Below are 25,027 nucleotides of genomic sequence, written 5' to 3' on the forward strand. Positions count from 1 at the left end.
CGGGCGCCACGCTCAAGAACCCCAGAGGACCTGGCCACTGATGGGCAGACTGGGAACGGTTTATAGTGGGGAGTGCCACCAACAAATTTGTATTTTTAGAGGCTGCTCAAATAGCTTTACGGCAAAGGGAAACTATGGGCAAGGGGTCTAGCTGGGATGCCACCATGGGGTCCAAGAGGCCTGACCCAGGCACCTGGCATCAGAACAAAGGAAAGCAAGATGCAGAGCCTGGAAAAGGCGAGGGGCCCCGCGCACCCCAGGCTCTCCACCCATCACAGCATCAGGCTGCTGTGAAGGTCAAATCCTACCCAGGATACGCAACACCTGTGAACGGTAAAGTAGAACATGGTCTCAAATTAAATTTCAACGATTCACACAACAAACATAAACCCTATTAAGGAATGTCTATAACCACAAGATAATAGCTGCCCTACAATTTGTATCAACTATTGTTCCTATTGTAGGACGCATCGATCTCTTCAAGAACTCATCAAACCGCTACAGAACTTCCATTTAACATTACTGTGAAAAACATAAGCAATCATCTTTCTCTTGACTGTATACTTCATTTTAAGCCTTTCTGCGTCCCATCTACAGGGAATTCTCAGGCGATGGGGTGTGAGACATTTGCTCAAAGCCACACAATTATCGGGTCATAACAATTACGTGCAACACTAACCATTAAACCAGCATTTCAAGTTTTCCCCTTGTTTTCTGAAATCAACCAAATCCATAGGATTTGAAAATCAGTGAACAAGACTGTTGAGACTCAGTGGAAAAAGAACACACCAAAGAAAAACCTTGGTTGTTCTAGTGGAAGTAATTCTCATATTTGCCAAAGATACTCATCGATACTTCTCTGCACGTTATTCTCAGAAGCTGCGGCTTAAACAGATCAGTAGGGTCTCCCGCGTGGCTCTGACTCGGCTCAGATCAGTCAACCGCTGCGCATCACCAAGAAGAATCTCAGCCCCTGCCTCACCTAAATCCCTCTGCCCACATTTTCCTCCGCCCCCTCCCCCCGCCTCGAGTCCCAGCAAGACCCCAGTGCCAGCTCTTGACCTGTCCCCTTCCTCTCCCATCCCTCCCCAGGCTGCACACTCCCTAAGCTGTTCTTGTTCTTCTGGTTACTCCGATTTGCCCCCAGGAGGACCCAGGAGCAGCCAAGAGAAACAGGGCCCTCTTCAGAGACCATAGGAGGAGGAGAAGCAGAACAGAGGAGCAAGCTGGAATATTCTTCAGCAAGTTAGATGAGGGGTGGGAGGCACTGGGAATTTTCCCAGCATAATTGAGTGATAGCGTCATTGCCTTCAAATTTTCAAAAGTCACTAGTATCAGGAAGGATACAAAACATGCAGAGAATCAAGTCAGCGCACACACAGGATGTAACCAATCTGTAAAAACAGGAGCAGAAACCCACGAAGGAATGCATCTTGCCCGACCCTGCAAGTGCTGCCCTGGGACAGGGGTAACCTCTCCCTCCTCTGAGCTCTAGAACAGCTTACCTCTCAGCGCTGCTCTTAGAAACAGCGCTCCGCACTCCACGACATCTTCTATCTACGCCTCCTACAAGAATCCCAGCCCAGCCCCAGCTCCATCAGGCCCGACGGCAGCACTGGGACCAGTGACGGGCGGCTGCTCCGGAACGTGGCACTCCCCTTTACCCCGCCCCCTTGCCCTGCACACGTGGTCTCCCCGCCAGAAACGCCCTTTGCCTCTTGTCAAAGTGTTGTTTACCCCTCGAGTCTCCATCTTCCTGACCACCCCTTAAATGGGGACACTCCCCAGGGAGCCACCTTTGCTCCTCTTCCCTTCTATTCATTCCCAGGAATCACACCCGATTCAGCCACTATCCACAGCGATGACCCCCAAGTGAGATCAGCAGCCTCAACCTCCCTCTAGAATTCCAGCTGAAAATTCCTCAAGAGAACCCATCCACCTGGGTGTCCAACAGGCAGCCCTGTCGCTCATGTCCCAAAGGCCCTTTGCCCCTGCCCTGTCCCCAGTAACACTCCAAGTGCTTCTGGAACTCCTCGCCCCGCCCCAGGATACAACACTGCTTTGAAACCAAACACTTCTAACATCAATCTCCTTTCTCACCACCCTCACTAAAACAGCCTTCTGCAAACTGGAATCATCTGTGCCCGGCCTTCCCAACAGCCTCCTGAATGGCCTGACGCACACCTGGTGCATTTGCTACAAGGAAGCTGGACTCCATCAAGTCTGCCCGCTGCCCCAATACCTGCTCCTGCCAGGTTGCTTCCACGCAGCCACAAGAGTGACAGACGAGACTGGATACCTAACTGCTGGCTTACAAAGTCCTTTCATGTAAGGTCAACCCCCCTGATCAAAGTGTTGCCATTGTGAAAACTTAGCAATCCGAGCACCAAACAAGTAGAATCCTGATATACCTCTTTAGGGCAGTGACTTTACGTATTTTTTAATGTTTATTTATTTTTGAGAGAGAGAGAAAGAACACGTGAGTGGGGGGGAGGCAGAGAGAGAGGGAGACAGAGGGTCCAAGCAGGCTCTGTGCTGTTAGCACAGAGCCTGACACAGGGCTCGATCTCACGAACCGCAAGATCATGACCTGAGCCTAACCAACTGAGCCACACAGGTGCCCCTGGGCAGTGGCTTTCCCTATGCTTGCAAAGGGCCATTCATACAGCAGGGAGGGGGTTGCGGTTGAACTCTAGTGAAATGGGCAGAAGACTAAGCCACCCATAAGGTATGATCTCATCTCTGCAAAAATATGCAGAGAAAAACTGGGAGGAGATAAACCAAAACGATCAAAGCATTCAGTTCTGGGTAGCAAGATTATAGGGACTATTTTGTTATCCTCCTTTGAATCTTCTTAACTTCTCAGATTCTTCCCACAAGGAGCATTCGTTACTTTTGAAAAATAACGTTACAAGAAAAAATAAGCACAAATAAAAGCACGAACTCCAAAATCTTTTGCTCTGCATTTGCAGGCCTCTGGTCCTCGGCTCCCGCGGGCTGCTCTTTCCCCTCTCGGCACACAAACTCCCCCCTCCTGACACCCGCCGTGTGCCGGGCTGGAAGAGTGGCCAGGCTCTGCAGGGCAGACGCACAGCCTCCCCACCTCCCTCATCAGTCATGGGACAGCCGCACGGACCGTCCTTTCTGAAGCACAGACACTTCCAGGAAGACTTGAAGTGAGAAGCCAGAGAACTCAGAGTGAGTCACCTTGGCTCGTGCTACCAGCAGCTCTGGGGAGAAACCGGAGGAGAGTACGTCCCGGAACATCTCTCGAGAATAGCAGAGCACTGGGGCGATGGCCCAACGGGAGTCCCAGGCAGGTACTGACCGCCTCAGGGGCTGGCCCGGCCGCCCACGTGTACAGAAGCGAAGCCATCGAGGCACGTCGGGGAGAGAAAGCAACAAAAAGTTCCACACAAGAAAGGACTAGTGGCCCCTGTCGGTTCTAAGCCCCTTTCTCACTCCAGAAATCTGCTATTTGCTTGAGAAGATTTACCTAAACAAACAGAAAAGCCTTCTGTTGCCCAGACCTCACCAAAGGAGGAAGGTCAAATGTTAAGACCACAGATGAACAGAAGGGAAGAGACCACCTTCAGACCACCGCAGCCGGGCAGGCCACTCCAGTGCCACCCAGCTAACGGCTTCCCAACAGCGGGCTTTCCAGTACCAAGTCCCCGCGTAGAGCCCAAATCATCGGACAGAGAAGTGCATGGGGGGGGGGGGGGGGGGGGGGGCAAGCTAGCCTCTCAAGTTCTCAGCAGCTGCCCCAGCTGAGGCGCTAGTCATCGATGGCTCTGACCACTAGGAGACCAAGGACAGCAGCTTATGGAGGGCCTGTGTGCCAGATGCTCTCCTGGGCATTTTCTCTGCCCTCCTATCAACTCTGAGATGCTATTTATTCCCATTCTACAAATGGAGAAACTGAGGCTCACACAAGCTCAGTAACTTGTCCACGGTGACAGACACTGGCAGACCCCTAAACGTAAACCCTGGGCTACCATTAGAGCAAAACTTCTCTCCTGGTCCCATATTCCTTCCAGTAACACTATGCTACCCAGGAAGAGGCAGGTGTGCAAAGGCCACAGGCTGAGATCAAGGAACCCAGAGTCTGAACCTCCTCTCTTGCACTCCCACCTGCCTGACAGAAGACATCGCTCCCTTCCTGGGCCTGACCTCCCTGCAGGGAGCCACGTGTGTGTAACACTCAGGACTGCCACAAGGATTGATGAGATTATGGATACTGCCTGGCACACAGCAGGCATTTGAGAAATACAGTATCCCTTCTCCCTCCAAAAAACACGGGCATCTTAGAGAATCTAAACCAACTGTGTTTCTGTGCAATGCCAGCCTTCACACCGCCCCTTGAATGGACTGCAATTTGCAAACCCAGATCCAGGCAATGAAGACCAAGCAGGCAGGGTTAACTGCCAAGCCCCAGAAAGGAGTTCCGGGAAGTCAGAGCAACTTACAGGAAGCTCAGCTCCAGAACTGAAAAGATCTACTCCAAGGAGGTTCCCTTGAAGTAGAAATAACATGCAGTGTGCTAAATGGAGTGCCTGTCACATAGGTAGCCATTATTAACCATTTTCACTGCTAAAAACTAGTGGCCAATATTAGGTATTTTTCCCCAAACTTCACAGAATGGGTGTTTAAATCCAGCAGAGGCAAAACGAGTGTCCTGCTGGGGAAAGACAAGTCTCCAACCTTTCTCTGCCACATATGCCTCTTCTCTTGAGTTGCTTAGAGGAAAGTTTCCAAGCGAAAAAACATTTCAAATCCCTGGCTCAACAATCTAAAATGTGAAAACGTGTTCCAAACTGACTTTCTAATGGAGACTTTGGTTATTGCCCCAGAGGAATAAATTTAAATCACACACTTAGAGTGAAGGCACGGATTCTTGCAGATCTCAGCTTAAAAATCATTAACACAAATTTAACCTAAAAGGAGTGACCTCCCTTCAGGATGGGGCACCGCCTCAGGTTGTAGACATTGCCAGGTCTACCTGAGCCAGTTAAATATAAATCTGCAAAGTTGAGCTTAAAACATCTAGGACAGAACTATTTTTCGGATTCCTGCCAAGTTTGAGAAGTTCAGATTTGAGCCAGAAAAAAACAAAAAAAAAAAACAATGACACTTTTCCACAAAGCTCCAGAAGAGCAGAAAGAATCTTTGCACTTTCAGAGAAAAAAAGTTTGAGGATTTTTTACTTCCCCTGGAACCTCCAACCGAAAGGTGTGAGGCTGGACCAGGACAGGCAGAGCATGTGCCTGGAGGTCAGGCAGGCAGCCAAGCCACTTCCAAGCCGCCCTAAGTGAAGACGGCCACACTTCCCTCTCAGGGCCGTTCTGAGAACTACCGATAACCTACACGAGCCATTAGCACAGACCCAAGAGGGCTGCTGATACACGGAAGCTAGTTGGTTTCATCATTTTGCGAAAACAAAACATCGAGTCTAGTCCTGCCTTCAATGCTTACCTAGAGCCACGGATTCTGCTCTGAGGGGTGGTGCAGCATTCTAACCCTGGGGCTACCGGAGCACGCCCTCTCCAAAGGCCTGTGAAGGAAGCTGAGCAGGCAGGGCCCTCCCACTCTGTGGGTGAGAAACCCAGGGCGGCACAGGGACGGACTATCCCAAGCGCGAAGGAATCAGAGAACACAACTTGGCTGGAGCCCGGTGGGTCCTCCTCCTCCTTCGCATGTGGACTTGCCAGCGGGACCCGGCCACCCTGGGATCGAGGACTCTCCCCATCAGAGATGTGGGTTTTCATTTCTGCTCTCCTCACCAAACAGATCAGGACCTTCTGTTGTCGGGCTGTGGCCCGACCCTTAGGGGGATTTCATCTTACGAGTTTCATGTTGCTTTTTTTAGATAGCTGGATCTCCTCAAGAGCACAGAACATAAAAGAGCATAGAAGAAACTCAGTATTTGTCATGGGGAGACGCAGCACAGGCTCAAGACAAAGCAGAGTCGGTGGCCTGGGGACTCAGTAAGAGTCCCTTCCCTAAAGCTTACCAAACACCCGGGATGAACGGGCCTGGACCGGCTAGTGCATCCCACATCAATGCTCAAGACACAAGAAAACAGCAATTTTCCTCAGCAGGCCTATGCAGTCAAGCGTGAAGGTCGAGTCTGTTGGCTGGCTGGTCTTCAAAAACCCCCCAGAAGCCAACACCCTCCAGGGGAGGCAGCTCACCACCCTCCTCAGGGCATTCACAGCATCGAGCACCTGACCCTGGCCCCGCGGTCCACTGGGGGTCAGCTCCTGAATGGCAGGGATCATTTCTTTCCTGTAGTGTTCTCAGAACTCGGCACAGAACCAAGAACATTCTCATCCTCGGCAAATGTTTACTGAGCACATTCAACGTGCCAGACGCCGCTAGAAAGGGAGGATGTGACAGCGAGGACAGAAGGCACAGCAGGCTACATGCTTCAACTGAAAGCACGGGGCCAGGGGGTGAGCACGGGCCTCCTGAAGGCGAGGCCAGAAGCGCCAAGAAGGAAGGAGCAGGGGAGCCGGGGGCTTGTGTAGATCACAGCTTCTCAGAGCTCAGCAGAGAGAAGGTTCCCCAAACTTCAACGTGCATTCAAGGCCCCTGGAGATACTGTGAAAACGCAGATTCCAAACTCAGGAGACCTGGGGGGTCAGGGGCCAGGTGGGCTTTATTTCCAACTGGATCCCAGGGGACACTGATGCTGTCGGTTGGCAGACCAGACTTCAAGTAGCAAGAAGGCAGCGTATTCCAGATCCACGTTCCGATCCACACAACAATCCTGGGAGATGCCTACTGACACTGGAGTCGTTTTTTCTTCCTGTAACTTTGGTTAGGTAACTTGCCTGATGTCACACAGGAGGTGGCCAAGCTGGAACATGAAGCCAGGCTCTAAGCCCCCAAACACTTACCATTTCCAGTGCGTCCCGCTGCCTCCAATAAGTATCTGCTCCAAGCAGTACATTAAGGCAAAGCCATACAAATACGTATAATTCACCCCAACATCAAAGGCGATGACGTTTGCGTCATCTGAACCACCGTCTATGTCTGTCAATCTTCGTTTTATTACATGCCTGAGTTAAACAACTTTTCAGACTGCAGCACCAATATGCTTTGAAAACACACATGTGCACGTCGAAACATATGTATAAATATTCAAAAAAATGAGACCATAACCTCGGAAGACGGTGTCAGACTGGAAACCGCGGGTCTACAGACCAGAGGAACTTCACGGCACCTCTGTGCTCTAGTTGGTCATGCTCCTCGTGGGGGCCCATTAACCACAGCTTGGAAAGTGTTTCACCCATAGACAGGGTGGAACGAGCAGGAAAAGGGTGGCGGGGCAGGGGTCTCTCTGCTGGAGAGACGTCACAGGTAAAGGAGTGAGAAGGCCAGAGCAATCCCACTGGGCCCGGGTCAAGTCAGACACCAGTGTGAACTCATGCTTAAGCTAAGGAGGTGTTGCCTTAAGCACATGGATAAATCCCTTCGTAATTGTGTGTAGACACGTGGGTTAGTGCGCGCACACGTAGTTCCCGGCTCTGTCCTCTGAGGGGGCGGGAAGCAATGTCATGCCAGGGCAATTCCTAACAGAATCCCAAGTAATTCCCACAGCTACCTGCCAACCGAAGCGGAGCCCGACGCCCACTCTCCCGCCCCCATCCCCTGGAGCGTGGGCTGCATACGTAGCGACCTGCTCCCAGAGAATCGAGTACGGAAACTCAATTCAGGCCGACACCACTCAGGCCACGTGCCTGAGGTCAACACCATCCATGGTACATGTGATGAGAAGGGCACATCACTCTTTCCCATCACAGGAAAAATAGCAGAGGAACCCAAATCCAGGAACCGTCGACAGAGGGTCTGATCACTACTCCTCAAAACCACCAAGGCCATGAACAAGAGAGACTGAGAAACCGTCACCGACCAGCGGACGCCAGAGGACTACACATCGCGCGTACCTGTGGGACCCTGGGACAGAGAGGCCAGCGGGGGATAAACTAGTGAAACCAAACCAACGAGCAGAGTTTGTCTCCAGTGGCGCGCCGATGCCACGGCAAACGCGCTGTGGCAACACAAGAGGTTTTCAGCGGCAGAAAATGCCAAGACGTACAAACACAGGAACGCACTCCCGCTCTTGCAGCTTTTCTGCAACTTTCAACCCTAGATTCCAAAATTAAAAAACGCTTTTTAAAAAACAGATGAAAATCTCCAATCTTGCACCCAGTGGCCCCTCTGGGGCCCACTGTCGGGACACCACAATCTCCTAGCTGCCAAGGCCAGGATGAATGCGTGAAGCCGGCAGGAGGGAAGCACCAGGTTGCTGAGCTACAGCCTAGAAGGCACACACCAGGTTATCCAAGCACTAAATATCCTTAAAGTGCAGTCGGGGCCCAACATAAACCCTCAGGCTACATTTCCCAGCCCGCTAAGTGCTGGTCTGCTCCCTCTACACTGATGTATGGACGCTGGAGACCGAAATCTAAAGTCTACAACAGAAATCCTTCACATTTATGTAGTTTCAGCATATATTTTGTGAATCTTTTTTTAATATTATAGCCCTGTGTTGTATAGATTCAGTTTCTTGAGGGAAGGGCTTCCTGCCTGCAACTTCCTGGCTAAACACTGCGGATCAATGATCCGGCTTGCTATAACCCACAATCCGCCTTGCTGTAAAACCAAAATGTTCCTGGACTCTTCTAAGACTGTCACGGCTCTGTCTTCTGAACTCTCACTTGACATTTGACTAATTTTCTTTTATTCTTCCAGAAAACCTCATCAGAGTACGTTTCACTCAACTTGTTCAACGCCTTCCACGTGTACCGCTACAGAATAGCTCTGACTGCTCGGGACAGTTCTCATTTCACACATCAGATCTCATTGTCATGTATACCTTCTGTCAGATGACAGGCTCTGATATTTAATGTGAAAGTACAGTCATACTTTAACGGAGTCATTGTGATGCTGGAGACGTTTACACACATCACGTCCGACTCCCACTCAAGATCTTATCAAAGGGGAAGAAGGGAGAAAAGGATGGCAGCAGGGACGGGCGGAGGCGCGGGGAGGAGACGATGACCCGGCCCGGGGAAGGCATGCGTTACCCTGAAGACACGACAACACAGGTACAGACACAACAGTGTCTACAGCAGCACTGTGAGCCACTGGGAGGGACAGCCTATACCCAACTAACGTAATACGACACCAGCAGGGTGATGGTTGACTGGAGAGGGCCCAGAGGAAAGAACATGGAAACTTCCAGAACTATGGGAAAGACTGTGTTTGGACCCCAGCAATGCCATTTATAGCCGTATTAGCTGTTATGAAGTGCCTGCTCTAAGCCGCAGTTTCCCCTTTCCAAATGGAGATACCCATTGGACATTGTTGGTCAATAGTCAAGAGCACATTTTGCGTAAAGCATCGAGCAGGCTCCCGTGTGACAAATTACCACAACCTTCACAGCTAATAGTTCCCCCGGGGGGAAAGGCAACCTGAACAAGCTTCAAAGAAGGCACCTCCCTCCACCGCTCCTCTAGAGTCTGGAAATGTCGGCGAGCTGGTTTGTGACCGCTCCCACAACATTGTCAGGCGACCCCTCTTATGTTCTGCACCGTTTCCATAACAAACTCAAATTTCAGTTACATTTTCACTTGTGTGCTAGTAAGTGGTAGTAGGTAACTGCTCCAAATGAGCATGAATTCTGAGTGGGAACAGTGACAACAAATTTGTCCCATCAATGCTAAAGAGAGGAGTCTGGCAGAGAGCACTGGATAGAGAGTCAAGGATGGGAGAGTGTGCCACCACCTGGGAATACAAGCACTCAATCCCCACAGGCCCCATTTCCCCGGCCCCATTTCCCCGAGGAATAAAATAGGCTCGGCACCCCTGGTCTGGGACCACTCTTGTCACAAAAAGCAATGAATCTTTCCAGGATAAAAGAGGCGTGTCAACAGCACACAAGAAAACTAACATTACCTAAAGCGGGGACCACAGAGCAATCAGAATAATGACTGTCATGTGGAAAACTACTTGGCCATGAGAAAGGATGAAATCCCGCCATTTGCAGCAACGTGGATGGGACTGGGAGGTATGATGCTGAATGAAATAAGTCAGAGAGAGACAGATATTGTACGTTTTCACTCGGGTGAACTTGAGAAACTGAACAGAAGACCATGGGGGAGGGGAAGGGGAAAAAACAGTCACAGAGAGGGAGGGAGGCGAACCATAAGAGATTCTTAAATACAGAGAACAAACTGAGGGTGGATGGGGGGTGGGGGAGAGGGGTAATGGGTGATGGGCATGGAGGAGGGCATTTGTTGGGATAAGCACTGGGTGTTGTATACAAGCCAAATGGACAATAAATTACGTTTAGGAAAAAAAAACACCAAGTCAATGAAAACCCACAAGTCTTTAATGGTCTTCAAAAGAGGAGAAAGGCATAAAAAAAATCTAATTTCTCAACATTTGAAGACATTTGTAAACAGTTCCTTAATGTGAAATTACAAATTAAAAGGAAAAAGGAAGCATTTTGTTAACTGGTAGGCATTGTATTTCTGAGTAATTGAATGACCCCGGTAGTTGAGCTAAAAAGTGAGAGAAGGCCACTGATCACATTAGAGACAAAATCTAGAAACCCGTTTCATAAAACCTTAATGACATTAAATCCCGAAGGATAATCTCCTGATTTTAAAACCCTCAGATGCATGACTGATGCATTTGTATTACTACTCAAGTACCAACATGCAGAATATTCTCTAGCGGCTAGAGGAAGAACAAGGTTGGCTCAGACCCCCCCATCACCCTCTCCAGGGGTCAACCTTAACCTCGTTAATTTAGGTGGAAAGCTAGATATAATCTAATTTCTACATCTCTAATGTCACCCAACTTCAAGTACCAACTTCACCTGTGAAGCATTCTAGCCAAAAATGTTCCATCCATACCCATCAAGCCTTTACATACTATTTGCAGTTTAAAGGAAATCAAAGGATAGAGGAACAGATTGAGTAGTACTATGGGGCAGCAAGCAGACAAATGTAGATGGTAGGACAAATGGCCTGGTCTCTTCACAAGGGTTACAAAAAAACAAACAAACCAAAAAAGTGCAAGATTAAGAGAAACCGTCTGGCTGACCCAGATGCAATGAGCAGTCCCCGACTCTGCACCGGTTTGGACCAATCAGGTGAAATAGAACTCGGGGATCAAACGAGGCAAATGTTTCTATCTTCTGCATATTTGAGGCAACTAAAAACATTTCCTAAAATATAGAATGGGATAGCACTAACTGAAGGAAGTGATAAAATATTTATGGTGATCTCATTTTGGTCTAGGGAAAAGAACACGCACAGGTATCCCTGTTCATAAAAACATGCCCGAGCATCCGTGTATGGGATGTTCATGCAACACATCAACAGGCATCCACACGTGAACATTCAAACAATCCCGAATGGTGCGCACTCTGGTTTCCCACGGCGGGGGGCGGGGGAGAGAGGGGGGTCTCGGGCCGTGGGAAAGTGCAAACCCACTCCTTGCACTTCTGCTCGTCTCAACTGCACTATGCAATTCGTTTTTGCTGCCACCATTTCTGCAATGATCAAAAAGTTCCTTCTGTGTGAAACGTGCCTGTGCTCCAACAACCTCCCAGTGTGGCTCACGGAGGTCAGGACGGCAGCAGTGCTAAATGCTTCCACCTGTGTGGGGCCCCACTGTTGATAATGACCACCTGGGGCGTCATGGGAGAAAGTAAGTTCTCTAGCACAAAGAGGCTGAAGAAAAATCGGTATTTGGGGGAAGGCTGAGTGACAGGTGATTCGATGGCAGAGCAACCAGGCCGTTTGGAAAAGACCAAAGGAACGTAGATGGAGTCAAGAAGGCTCCACTAAGGCACCGGGGTGTGAGCGACCATGGAAGAACACGCTGGCCTGAGAGACGCCGGGGAGGGAGCATCTACAGGACTTGCTGGCTGACGGGTTCTGGCAGCGACCGGACCATCACGTGCGAGGCCAGGGTATCAAACTTCAAAGACTCCGAACGTAAGGAAACACGAGAAGACCTCCATCGACGTAGAAGGGGCAGGAGGCACCTAGGGCAAGTTATGGTGCCGGGAGAGTCCCATCTGGTGAAAAGCGCAAGGAGGAGGAGGGCGGGGGAGATCGGATCTCATCAACAGGAGGTCGACAGATAGTCCCGGGGGAAGTCTTCATCGCCATGCTGAGAATTTAAGCCAGATGCTGGAACTTTAGAGGACAGTAAACAAACCTAATGGAAAGGGCTTGTTAAAGAAATTCAAAAACCATCTCTGGAGCAAAGGTAAAACATGTACCAACAGCCACACGAGATGCAGAAGTGATCACATTAAGCAGCAGTCATGAAGTCTGTCATTATGACCAATGCCAAAATTATGTGGCCTAGAAAATTCTTAGTGTCACCGGGGCCTAACAAGGTATCACTGGTTCTCAGAAGACACAAAGATTATCAAAAACGTGATAACTTGATAACCAGAAGTTATCAAAGGAAGTCGTTTGTATCACACAAAACACGAAGTCGTCCTGAAGACTACAGTCTGTGTTCATTTGTTTAGCCCTGCAAGGAACCCCAACATCACTAAGAGCATCTAGAATAAGAGTGTTATGTAAATCTCATTAATACGGATTCTTGTTTAAGTGCTGTGATCCAGAGGCAATCGTAAGATTAAGAACTTAAATTCCAAGATTGCCACTTCGTGGCTGTTTGGAAATGAGACTTTAAGCCATGAATGTACTACATGACCCATCTTAAAAATCCAAGAGGATACGCAAAGAGATTGACAGAATATAGAGGCAGAGAAGGAGTCCGCCCAGGAGCCCTGACGGATTCTGACCAGGGGCCATGCCAACGGGCAGCTCTGGAAGGTCCTCATCAGAACGTGACCCTGCCGCCCGTTCCCCTTACGTTCTGCTCCTTGGGCCAACCCTCGAGGCCAGTCTTAGGACTCTGCCTCGCCCTCTCCACACTAACCCCCATCACAAAGTAGCACCGCTGGGACTAGGAGAAGCCCCTGAAATCAGGCCCCTTTTTCCATGCTCCCTACTTCCTATCTCCCTCATCTTCCTCACCTTTTCAGGGCACAGACTGCACGTCTGGTGTCAGATTTATTCCTCAGTGTTTCATGGGTTTTGACACCGAGAAGGCTGTGTGATGAAAAATGCAACTCCTCCAGGGTACTGTGTAGGCACTTCCAGCACGACAACCTGCTCGCACCCAGTGTGGACGCTCAGACAAGGACCTGAGCTTAGGATTCCAAGCCCCAAGTTCCCGCCTGGCTTTCCCTCCAGGCACCTTTGAAAATCACCAGTTAGAGGTGAGCCCCTGAAAAGTCAGTGACCTCCCTCCCAACCACCTTATAAGTAACAGGTGCTCATGCCCCACTATTTCCTGCTCTCCGGTGACCTGGGACAGAGGCCTGCCCTTCCACTGGCTCGGAGAATCCCCAACTGGACCGCAATTAATCCCAACCCATGGAAATGCCCACGCTGGGATCAGGCAGGTTTCTGGGCCTCCTAGATATGGGGGGGGGGGGGAGGGGGTTCCCTAAAATAAAGCATTTTAATACCTGAATTTCATTTTAATTGTATGCTTCTGCTCAGACTTTATAATCTTTATCAAAATGCCTCCCCAGGAATCCAGGTACTACAGATCAGTGACTGGGGTCCCTCAGACCAGGCTACTTAGAGCTCATCACGTGCTAATCTAGGACATACTTGAGGAAGGTCACAACTGTTGTTAGGGACACACACAGTCAGTCCCAGGGACTGTAAAAGAGGAGGAGGGGGAGGAGGGGGAGGAGGGGGGGGAGGGGGGGAGGGGGGGGAGGGGGAGGGGGAGGGGGAGAAGAAGAAGAAGAAGAAGAAGAAGAAGAAGAAGAAGAAGAAGAAGAAGAAGAATTAGTAGTAGTAGTAGTAGTAGTAGTAGTAGTAGTAGTAGTAGTTCAACATTCCATACCTTCAGACAGCGGTCCTCAAAGCACGGTGCCCAAAGCAGCAGCACCACCTGTGACCTCGTGTGGAAGGCACACTCCCAGCCCCCCTCCCAGAACTACCGAACTGCAAACTATGCAGCTGGGGCCAGCACTGGTTTGAACCAGCCCCTGCAGGATTTAGACACATGCTCATGTTTACAAACCGATGCAACGTATGATCAATAGCAAAAAGAAATGAGGGAACACAGAAACTTTAGAAGGCTTTTCGTTGTCTTTGTTCTTTCATTCAACATTTACTGAGAGCCTATCACGTGTTGGGCCCCGTACCAGGTGCTGAGGATGCCGAGATTAAGAAGGGATCATCCTTGGCTTTGACTAACAATCTGGGGGGGGGGGGGGGGGTGAAGACGGCTTATAATAAACACTTTGGCAGTTGTGGTTGATATTCCAAATAACATCCTGACTTCAGCACAACCGACCGTCACCGGCACGCACTATCTGGATCTCCCTGATGGACGTCCGTGGCATCTCTGCAGAAAGGCCTCCGCTGACAGTTCTACCCAAACCAGCAAGCGAGCCTCATCCCAGCTCACCCTTTACTTTTCTGGACAGCACTTTTCACAACCTGACACGTCTGTTTACGGCTTGTCCCTTCCACCAGAAGGCGGGCTCTGGGACTCCAGCTCGCGTGCACGGACACACGCCCTCCGCCACTCGGAGCCGGGCATGCTGCGGCTGTCCTCCCAAAAGGGTGGACGAAAGGTCACGGGGTTCAGGCGAACACGACCACGGCAGGCCCAAGTCCACAGGTGTTCCTGAGCCTCGAGGGGCATCCTTCCGACCTCTCCTGGACGTGGCTTCAGAATTCCACATGCAGCAGACTCTCGCAGGTCTTCCTGCTGAAGTTCTTATTAAGTTTTAGAAGTGCTGAGCAGATTAAAGGATTCCTTGAAGCTTTTATGCTTAACTCTGTAGAAAGAAACGCCATCTCTCTATTACTGGGACAGATTACGAATAATTTGGAAGTGAATTGGATTGGCCATTTTGTAAGCTTTTCTTATCTAGCAGGGCTAATAGCGGACACTTTACTCCTTACAACAGCCCAGGAGGAAGTCTTATTAACCGCATTTTACAGATTGAAACGCAGGGTCAGATAGGCAGAAAGCTTATACTGCGCTATAAATATGGCTTCAATCAATAGAGAATGTTTTGTGCCCCATAATCAGTTCAGACTTAGAAATTATAGAGAGGCAGCGCAGTATCGTAGAAATAGCACAAGCTTTAGATTCAGGCACATGCGGTTTTGAATTTTAACTTCTCCTGTGGAACCGCTTGCCCTCGGGCACGTTGCTTAGCCTTCCCCAACTGTTGGGTGATTTCCACTTGCACGCTGTGAAGGTAGGAGCCTGAGAGAGCTACTCTGTACATACTGCTTCAAGTGCTCCATCTCCCAGGCGGCACATGCCAAGACACTCCAGCCAGCACGACCAATGCCATCCCTGAGCAGGTTGAGGACCGTGAACCGACGGCCTAACATACGTTCTCCTCCCAGATAAAGGGAACCTTAATTCTGCCGCCTCTAGGCCCCAAAAGGCTCATGGAGCTTCTTCTATCTGGAACGCTGCTTCAGAAAGCATGTTATCTACATAACATAGCAAATGTATTCGAGTTAAAAAAAAAAAAAAGACTAAGTTTCTTAAGCAGATCGTTCCAATCTGTCCATTCATAAACACAATTACTCAAACGTAAGAGCACATGAGAACTTTATGTACATCCCACAGCCCTTTATACCGTTTACAGTTCTTTATTACAAAAGCTAAAAGATTCCAGAACATTTAATATGTGATGTAAGCTATCATCTGAATGTGCTGGGATTCGAACTGATTGAGAAGAAATTAACTTCACAGTCCTGCTTGGCCACACCGAGGACCATCTCTTCAGAGAAAACAGAATTCCCATGGACAGGCGATGTTCAACCTAGTACTCTGGACTACCTGGATCAAGAGAAGGTTTGCTGAAGCCCGAGCACTGGGCCACGTGGCAGGGACCACCCCGCGGCCACGAGGATCTTAGTTAGTTCGAGGAATTCGGAGACATCGGCACAGAACGACTATAGAGGTGGGCGCAGGCAACGGGTGGGAACAGGGAGGGGGAATGCCCAGCTCTGCCCGTGTGCAGGCTGACCAGACAGGCAACGGCAGAGCACAGCCCTCAGCCAGGATGGGGAAAATGCCCAGGACCCAAGGCACGTGGACAGCCAGCGCCGGCGACGAGCAGCGTGAGCTGAGCCCGGCCAAGCGCGTGGCCGCCCTTCGGGGAACGCGTGGCCAGCGTTCGCCTGTAAGCACCGTGGGGGGTGGAGGCGTTCGGTGGGTGCACTTAGCAGGCTGAGGAAGTTCCCTTCTATTTCTAGCTCACCGACAGTTCTGTCAGAAACGGGTATTGTACCTCGTCAGATGTTTCTTCTCTATTAAGACGTTTGCATAGTTTCCCTTTTTCGGTTTGCTGAAATGAAGAATTACATTTGTTGGCTTTCATGTTACGCAGACAAACCCTACCCAGCAGGTGTCGGGGACGATGTCTGCAGCCATGTCCAGGAGTCTTTGTTGCCGTTTTCGTCATCTTTGTCTGCTTCTGTCACCGAGGTCGTGCTGACCTCACAGAACGGGTCGGGATTATCCCCACCTTCAAGGCCCTGGAAAGAAGAGTTGACGTACGACTCTGATTAATCCTCCCTTCATGTTTGAGGAGGTGCAGGAGTGAAGCCACCTGGGCCTGGATTTGTTCTATGGCCAAGGTTTTAACAAAAAATTCTACCTCCTTAGCGGACTCAGATACTCCCAACAGCCCGGTCTGTACGCTCTGGTGTTTTGTGTCTTTCAAGGCATCTGTCCAGTCCGTCTCGCTTTTCAGACTTGGGGGCACAGAGTTGCTCAGAACACCCGCCTCCCTTCCCTCTGTAGAGTCTGTAGGAGGCCACGTCTTCTGCTCTGGGTGCATTCAGTCGTGCCTTCCTCTCCCGTCAAGCTGGCTGCAGATTGGTAAATTGCGTTTTTCTGCAAGAATAGGCTTTTGGTCTCCTCATCTAGATTAGGGTTTTCGTTCCCGTTTTGTGTTCTCATCTTCATTTCCTTGTCTGCACTACGTTTAATTTCCATTTCTCCTACTTTCTTCAAGCTGAAGCTGGGGTCTGACTTGAGGCCCTCCTCCTCCAACACGGGCCTCTGGAGTGACACGTCCCAGAAGCACCGTTCTGGCAACAGCCTACCAACAACCTGCTGTGCTTTCATGCTCACTCATGGCCAAATACTCGCTATTTTTATTTTTTAACTCTTCTCCAGCCCATGGGTTAATCAGGAGTATGTCGTTTCGTTTCCAAACATTTGAAAAATACTCAAAGACTTAGTTATCGGATTCTGATTTCATTACTGTCAGAGTATACTTTGCAAAATGAGAATCCTTTTAAATTGATTGAGATTTGTTTTGTGGTCTTTATCGGTCCCAGCTCCCTGGAGAAACAAAACCACAGAGCCAAGAGACAAAAAAAACAAAAAAACAAAAAAAACACCTCAGAGAGGGGAGCAGCAGCGGATGACCACTGACCACGTGCAGCCAGGACGTCAAGGCCCCGGCCTGGGGGGCTCGGGGTCCAGACGCATGCGGCGATACTGCCTAAGCTCCGGGAGGACGGCCTCCCAGCTCCCCGTGCTCACTTACACTATGAGGGCGGCCTCCCGTGGAAGTCAGGGGAACAGAGTTCCATCTGGCCTCCTCCAAACAAACACTCCTCCTGTCCGGCGAGTAACTTGCCCAAAATTGGCAAAACACATGCTCAACCACCACTTCTCCAACACTTGCCATGTGTCCCGCCCTCTTGGAGGCCTGGACACAGGAGAACAGGAGGGGGAACCCTCTGCTCCGGCACCGTTTACGTCGTGGTGAAACAGTGAACACATTCAACAGAGAAATGCTGGGATCGCACAGAGCACGGAGGCGGCAGGAGAGCGAGTACTCTGTGGGCCCAGCCGGGCTCGTCCACGAGACAGAACACGGGCCCATGTCTGAGAGGCGGGAAGGTTCCGGCGGGGGGTGGGGGGGAGGCGGAGGCTCCCAACCAGGAAGCCCCTGGCCCTCCCTTCAGCACCCCCTCCCGCTCCCCACTCAGGCACCCCCGGTGTTGTTCCCCCTCCACATGCTGCCCAACTAGTCCTTCAATGGCTCTGCACCGACAGCCGTGGAACAGACTCTTCTCCCCAACTGGTAGGTCAGGAAACCAAGGCTCGAGAGTCTTGAGTGTGTGGCTGGGACACCGGCCCAAAGGTGGACAAAGGTGCCACCGTTACGGCTGTGGCCAACACTCCTATTCTGATTTTTTTTTAAGTATTTATTTATTTTGAGAGGAGAGCGAGAGCAAGAGAGAGCATGCACACACACCTGAGCAGGGGAGGGGTAGAGAGAGGAGGAGAAGGAATCCTAAGCAGGGTCCACACTCAGCATGGAGCCCAACAAGGGGCTCAATCTCACAACCACAAGATCATGACCTGGCCAGAAGCCAAGAATCGAGTGCTTAACTGACTGAGCCACCCAGGTGACCCCCACTCCGACATTTTTAAAGACAAGATGTTGTTGACATGGATGGGCATGTACCATCAAGCCCCCAGCAGCCAGATGTGCACATGTGGGCCAGAAGCAGGCCCGCTCACCCACCTCCTGGAGAACCTTGGTTGTGGTAGGACTTCCGGATTGCTTTTCGGCAGGCGTGAGGCGTTCACAGAGCAAGGCTGTAGATGGAGGCGTGGGTCTTCATTCGGCAGCTCGGACACAGACCGCGAGCGACGGCTGCAGCGTCCGCGTGGACGTGGCCGACCGGCTCCCGGATTTTGTGTGTCGTCCAGCCCCAGAGGCTGAAGGTGGAGGTTTCCAACAGGCAGGGCCACAGGGACCCCCGAGTGACACACGCCACACAGGCCACCTCAGGTGAGAAACCTCCCCGCAGCCCAGGCCAGGGTGCCCCAGGCTTTGGTTCCTCCTGGGAGGGCTTCAGGGAAGTCCTGGCCACCTCACTGTGCACATAGGGTCAGACTCGGAGGCACATACTGGCCTCGCCAACCCTGGGGAAGCCAGGCCTGAGCAGGAGCAACAGCCAACGACTTAAGCCAGGTCAGTGACCCCATAACCCGGCCCCACCCAGGGCTGCTCGCTGTTAACCAGGACTCACTTACCCAATCTTACTTTTCTCTTAATATACAAGAATCAGGTCTCAGTTTGGTATTTCTTGATTTTCTCCAGCTTTTCTCCCCTACCAAGCTCTTCTATTAGTGAAGCCTCCCAAAAACCCTACAAAGCAAGATTATTCCATTTCACAGATGGGGAAATCGAGGGTCAAGAGAAGCCGTCCTGCAGAGCATGGCTTCCAGGAATATTATTTCTAAAGTGTGGCCACTTCACACACCTCTTTTTTCAATCAAAAGAATGAATCAAAGAAGATTCTTCACAAAGTATACAGAAAACCAGTCCCCAACATGGACAGACACAATCAGTGCTGGCAGAGAAGGGGACACAACCTTTCTGGGGGATCTCTTGAAGCACATGCTAGCCTTCCCCACTTGCACAGGGCGGGGGTGGGGGGGGTCCCTAGAAGCTGCTTTCACCGGGTTACTGGTTTCCATGACTACACCATTCCTCGGTGGTAATTTTACAGCTTTAGCACATTTCCAATTAGGTCACATTATTCGTGCTTCAGGGAGGACTGGGGAGCATGCTGAGCAGAGCCAGGAAGCCCCGTGACAGGGCCCCCCCAAGCACAGCTCCCACACGGCTCCCTAGGAAAGCAGCCGGACCACAGAAGGCTTACTTGCACAACCTCACAGGTTTGCAGTTAGTTACCAGCACGACCGGGTCTCCTATGTGCCCATGAATGCTCACGCACACCCCTTCTTGCCTGCCTGTCACCAGAGTGCCCTCCTCGGACTGCACACACAGGAGCCTGTCCTACTCAGGGTCCAACCCAGGGTAAGAAGAAGTAACGTGGATTCAGCCCTTAATCCACCACCCGCACGCCTGAGCCAGCCACTCCCTAAATCTCCGTGTCCTTCCTTATCTAGTAGGCAGTTTGCCCAAATGGTGCACGTGTCTGAGCAAACATGGCACCTGGCACGGTTCCTGGCCTGCAGGACATACTTCACAAAGGTTAGTTCCTTTCCTTCCAGTTTTCTTGCTAAGAAACTGGTTGAGGAGGGTCCCCAGGCTGTCTGAAGTTTCAGTGTGGGTGGTGGGTACACAGGAAATGCTGAACGCCCAAGCCCAGCAGGGGCAGACCCTAAGGGTCTGGACACAGGATGGAGGGGAATGGGGTATCCAAGATCTACCAAGAGCTTGTACAAGTCAACACCCCAGAACCCAATAATCCAATGAAAAATGGGCAGCAGACGTGAACATTTCTCCCAGGATGACATCCAGAGGGCCAGATACGTGAAAAGATGCTCTTTCGTATTTTGACATAACTTACATCTTTTTATTTTGTGTATCCCTTAACTGCTTATTGAAGTTCTTGTCGATTTTACTATTTTCTCTTTCAATTCTCAAGCTACTTCTCAAGCGGCTGATCCACAATCTGTACCATTTGCCTTTAGCAGTGAGATGGTTTCTTTCCTGAATTTTTTTTTTTTTTTTGCTTCTATTTATGGCATTTTCTTTTCTGAAGACCCTTGGACATTCCTCGTGAGGCTTGGTTGGTGGTGCCGAGCTCCCTTAGACTTTGCTTGTGTTGGACACTCCTTGATCTCCTTCGATTACCAATAATAACCTTGCTGAGTGGACTACTCTTGGCTGTATGTTTTCCCCACCAGCACTCTTAACACACCCTACCAATGCTGTGGCCAGCCAAGCTTCTGCTCAACAGCCAGCCGAAAGGTCTATGGGATTTCCCTTGTAGCGAAGCATTTTTTCTCCTGCTTCCTTTAAGAATCTCTCTACAACTTTTGGTATGTTGATTAGATGGTGATAGATCTTCATGTGGATCTCTCTGGGTTCTTATCTGGGTCTCTCTGTGCTTACTGGACCTTGAGGTCTGTTTCCTTCAGGTTAGGGAACTTTTCAGCCATTATTTCTTCACATACGTGTTCTTGTGCACACGCTCTCTCCCTCCCTCCCTCCCCTCCTTCTAGGAACCATACGGTGGCAATGTTAGCACATTTGGCATCATTCCAGAGATCCCTTCAACTACCCTCATTTTTTTTTAATTGTTTTCTTTTGGCAGTTCAGCCTCCTTGCTTTCCCATCCTGTCTTCCAGATCGCAGATCATGTGGCCCCTCTCATCTACAGTGAATCCCTCCGTGGGTCTTTCATTTGAGTTACTTATTCAAGCTCTGACTGGTTGTTGTTTCTATTTTCTCTCTCTTTGTCCAAGTTCTGAGTTCATTGACTTGTCTCAATTCAGGGAGGGTCTTAATACTTTGAACTCTTCAGGAGGCATGTTGCTTATAACTGTTTTGTTTAGTTATTTGAGATTTTGTCTTGTTCTTTCATCTGGAACATATTCCCATCTCCTCATTTTGTCTGTGCTTGTTTATATGTATCAGGTCAATCAGTTGCATCGTCTCCCAGTCTTCAAAGTAGAGGCTTTGTGGAGAAGTCATCCCCGGGTCCCACAAGTGCGCTCTGGCCCGGTCACCAGAACCGAGTTCTCCAGGCGTGTCCCTTGTGTTGACTGTATGCATCGTCCTGCTATGGCTGGGCTGTGACTGCTGCAAGCACACCTGTGGGCAGGGCTGGCTCAGAGGCCTAGCCGTAGCTGCTGGGAGTATGCTGGTGGGTGCAGCCGGCTCCCCTCCTCCCGGGGGCAGGACCCCTCTGAAAGGAGTTGGTCCTGCCTCAGGCTGCCTGCCAGGTACAGCAGGATGGGAGCCACCTGGAAGGGGCCTCTACAGGGGTAGGTGGGTGGGGCGGAGGGAGTCCACAGGGAACACCAGGAAGCAGCAAGCATTGCTAGCAAGGGAGACAGAGGGTGTGCGAGTCTGCATCTGCCCATGTCGGGCCGACTAGGCTGGAAGGCTACACATGTTCAGCACCTCCTTTCCTAGAGAAACTTCCTACAGACCCCAGTCCCTCTAGCACATACCCTACAAGTAGTGAACACCCTCCTCCATCTATGGCACATGCGTTTCTGAAAAATGCAGCTCCGGAGCTGTCCCTGTGACCCAGTGATATAGCCCACAAGCCCTTTCAGAGCGAAGACTGAATTTCCTATAGCCCTCTGGTTTTGCTGGAGTGATGTCCCATTGATTTTCAAAGCCATAGGTCATGGGGGCTTGTCATCCCCAGGACAGGGTGTACCGAATGTGGGGCTTGATCCCTCGGTCCCTGGGGAGGACATCCACACCTAGGATAGCCCTTCCAATCGTGGGTGCCCCTGTAGGAGTTTGATTCCCCATCACATTTCAAAGTGAGGGCTTCTTTACGTGTTTAAGCTGCAGAGAATCCGTTGTACCTGTCTTGAGGTCATTCTCAGAGACAGCTGCTCCATTGTAGTTGTAGACTTGGTAAGGGAGCTCAGGATCCAGATACTCAGTCATCTTTAAAACTTACATTGTAGGGGCGCCTGGGGGGGTCAGTCAGTTCAGTGTCTGACTTCGGCTCAGGTCATGATCTCACAGTTTGTAAGTTCAAGCCCCACGCCGGCCTCTGTGCTGACAGCTCCGAGCCCGGAGCCTGCATTGGATTCTGTGTCTCCCTCTCTCTCTGCCCCTCCCCCGCTCACACTCTCACTCACTCTCTCTCTCTCTCTCTCTCTCTCTCAAAAGTAAATTTAAAAAAAAACATTTAAAAATAAATAAATAAAACTTACGTTGTAAAGAGGAATTTAGGATAGGCATTTTAGCAGTCACTATTGTGCCTTATATTCAATTCTTCCTGTACTCCAAAGCTCAAGGTCCTATTTCAATCTGATTTTCTCCACTCACTTAGAAACTTACTTCATGTTTTCATATTAGTCCTCTAATTGATCAACTGTAATCTCCACCCTTATAAATTCCTGGTGAAACCTCCGTAGCACCAAAAGCAAAGGTATATAGTTGATTCAAGTCCCTCTGTTTCTGGTTCCTATAGAACACATTACTTTATGGTCATAGATGTAATTAAAATGTCATAGGCATCTCAACAACAAAAAAAAGATGCTCATTATCACAGAAATACAAATCAAAACTGCCATGAGGTATCATCACACACCGATCAGAATGGCTAAAATCAACAACACAAGAAAACAATAGGTGCTGGTGAGGATGTGGAGAAAGGCGAACTCTCACGCACTATTGGTGGGAATGCAAACTGGTGCAGCCACTCTGGAAAACCATATGGAGGGTCCTCAGAAAGTTAAAAATACAACTACCCTATAATCCAGGAATCACACTACCGGGTATTTAACCAAAAAATACAAAAACACAAAATCAAAAGGATACATGTGCCCCAATGTTTATAGCAGCATTATCAACAGTAGCCAAATTATGGAAGCAGCCCAAGTGGCCCCTGACTGATGAATGGATAAAGATGCAGAAATATACAATGGAATATTAGCCGTACAAAAGAATGACATCTTGCCATTTGCAACAACATGCACAGGACTACAGAGTATAATGCTAAGCGAAATAAGTCAGAGGAAGACAAATACCTTATGATTTCACTCGTGTGTGGAATTTGAGAAACAAAATGAGCAAAGGAAAAAAGAGAAGCAAACCAAGAAACAGACTCTTAGAACAAACTGATGGTCACCAGAGGGGATGGGGAAATAGGTGATGGGGATTAAGGAGGCACTTGTCAACACCACGTGTTGTTTGGAATTGTCGAATCACTATCACATTGCATATTAACTACGCTGGAATTAGATTTCTTATTTTTTTTTAATTTTTTCTAATGTCTGTTTTTGAGAGACAGAGAGACAGAGCATGAGTGGGGGAGAGGCAGAAAGAGAGGGAGACACAGAATCTGAAGGAGGCTCCAGGCTCCGAGCTGTCAGCACAGGGCCCGACGCGGGGCTCGAACTCACGGACTGCAAGATCATGACCTGAGCCTAAGTCGGATGCTCAACTGACTGAGCCACCCAGGTGCCCCTGGAATTAAAATTTTTAAGAAGAGGCATGGGGACTCTGTTTCTCAGTAATTTTGGGAAAAGGCACAGAGAAAGAAGGTGTCACGGTGCAACCGACAGGGATTGGAGGGGGTACTGGTGGTGTCATCACCTCAGAGCCACGGTTCTCTCTTTGGAGGAGGCCACCTACTCAGAAAGTTGTGTAGAACCTGTCCGTTTGCATTCTTGTGACACAGGCCTGACACACAGGCCGCACCCAGCAAACGGACACTCCAGTTGGGCACTTCCATTTAAGCACGTTTACACTCATCTTACATCTATACACACTTATCGCCCAAGAACTACAGCGCACCCAGCCTTGCAACGCTCAATTGAAGAAAACGCAATTGATGGCACAGCCACCACGACCCAACCGACTCTGAACGAGGACCTCCGGGATCCTGAGGTTCTGCCCTCGATTCCAAGAGTCTGTCCCGTGGGGAAGGCCACACGACGGTGGAGCGGAGCGGCAGAGGAAAGTGCCGGTCCTCGCGGGGCCTGGGCAGGGAGGAGAACCGACGACGGGCCAGGGCTGGCTGTCAGGAGGCCTCAGGGGACGTCACACCCAAGGACCCACGAGGACATCACTGCTGCAGCTTCCCCATCCCTCCGTGCCCCGAACTCCCCCGACAGCATCCCGTGCCCTGCGGTTTCACCACACCTCCCTGCCTTCCTTCCCGCGCCGGGAAGCATCTTCCCACATCCAGTCCCCGGGCTCCCAGAGGAGCCCAAACCCGCAGTCGGGCTAGTGTGCGGGAGCCAGATGCTGGACAGCTCCCAGCTACACCAGCACCTCTCTCTACTGCGGCGCCCTCAGTGGCGGGGAGGACTCCCTGAAACCCGACTCCCTGTGACTTCCATCCACGGACAGGACCGCCGTCGACCAAAAGCAGCTGGCGTCCCTCTTGCCCTGACCTCTCCTCAGAGAGCATCCGTGCTCAACATTCTCCGTGCCACAACC

The 25,027-nt window shown here is 50.3% G+C and overlaps 1 protein-coding gene across 4 annotated transcripts in view; it reads right to left on the reverse strand.

Moving 5' to 3' along the window:
* The window catches only part of TRAPPC9 (trafficking protein particle complex subunit 9), a 570,461-nt gene that overhangs the window by 354,682 nt on the left and 190,752 nt on the right, over positions 1 to 25,027 (reverse strand). The gene's annotated exons all lie outside the window — the stretch shown is intronic.

This window comes from Panthera leo, chromosome F2 (genome assembly GCF_018350215.1).
Source record: "Panthera leo isolate Ple1 chromosome F2, P.leo_Ple1_pat1.1, whole genome shotgun sequence".
NCBI lineage: Eukaryota > Metazoa > Chordata > Mammalia > Carnivora > Felidae > Panthera > Panthera leo.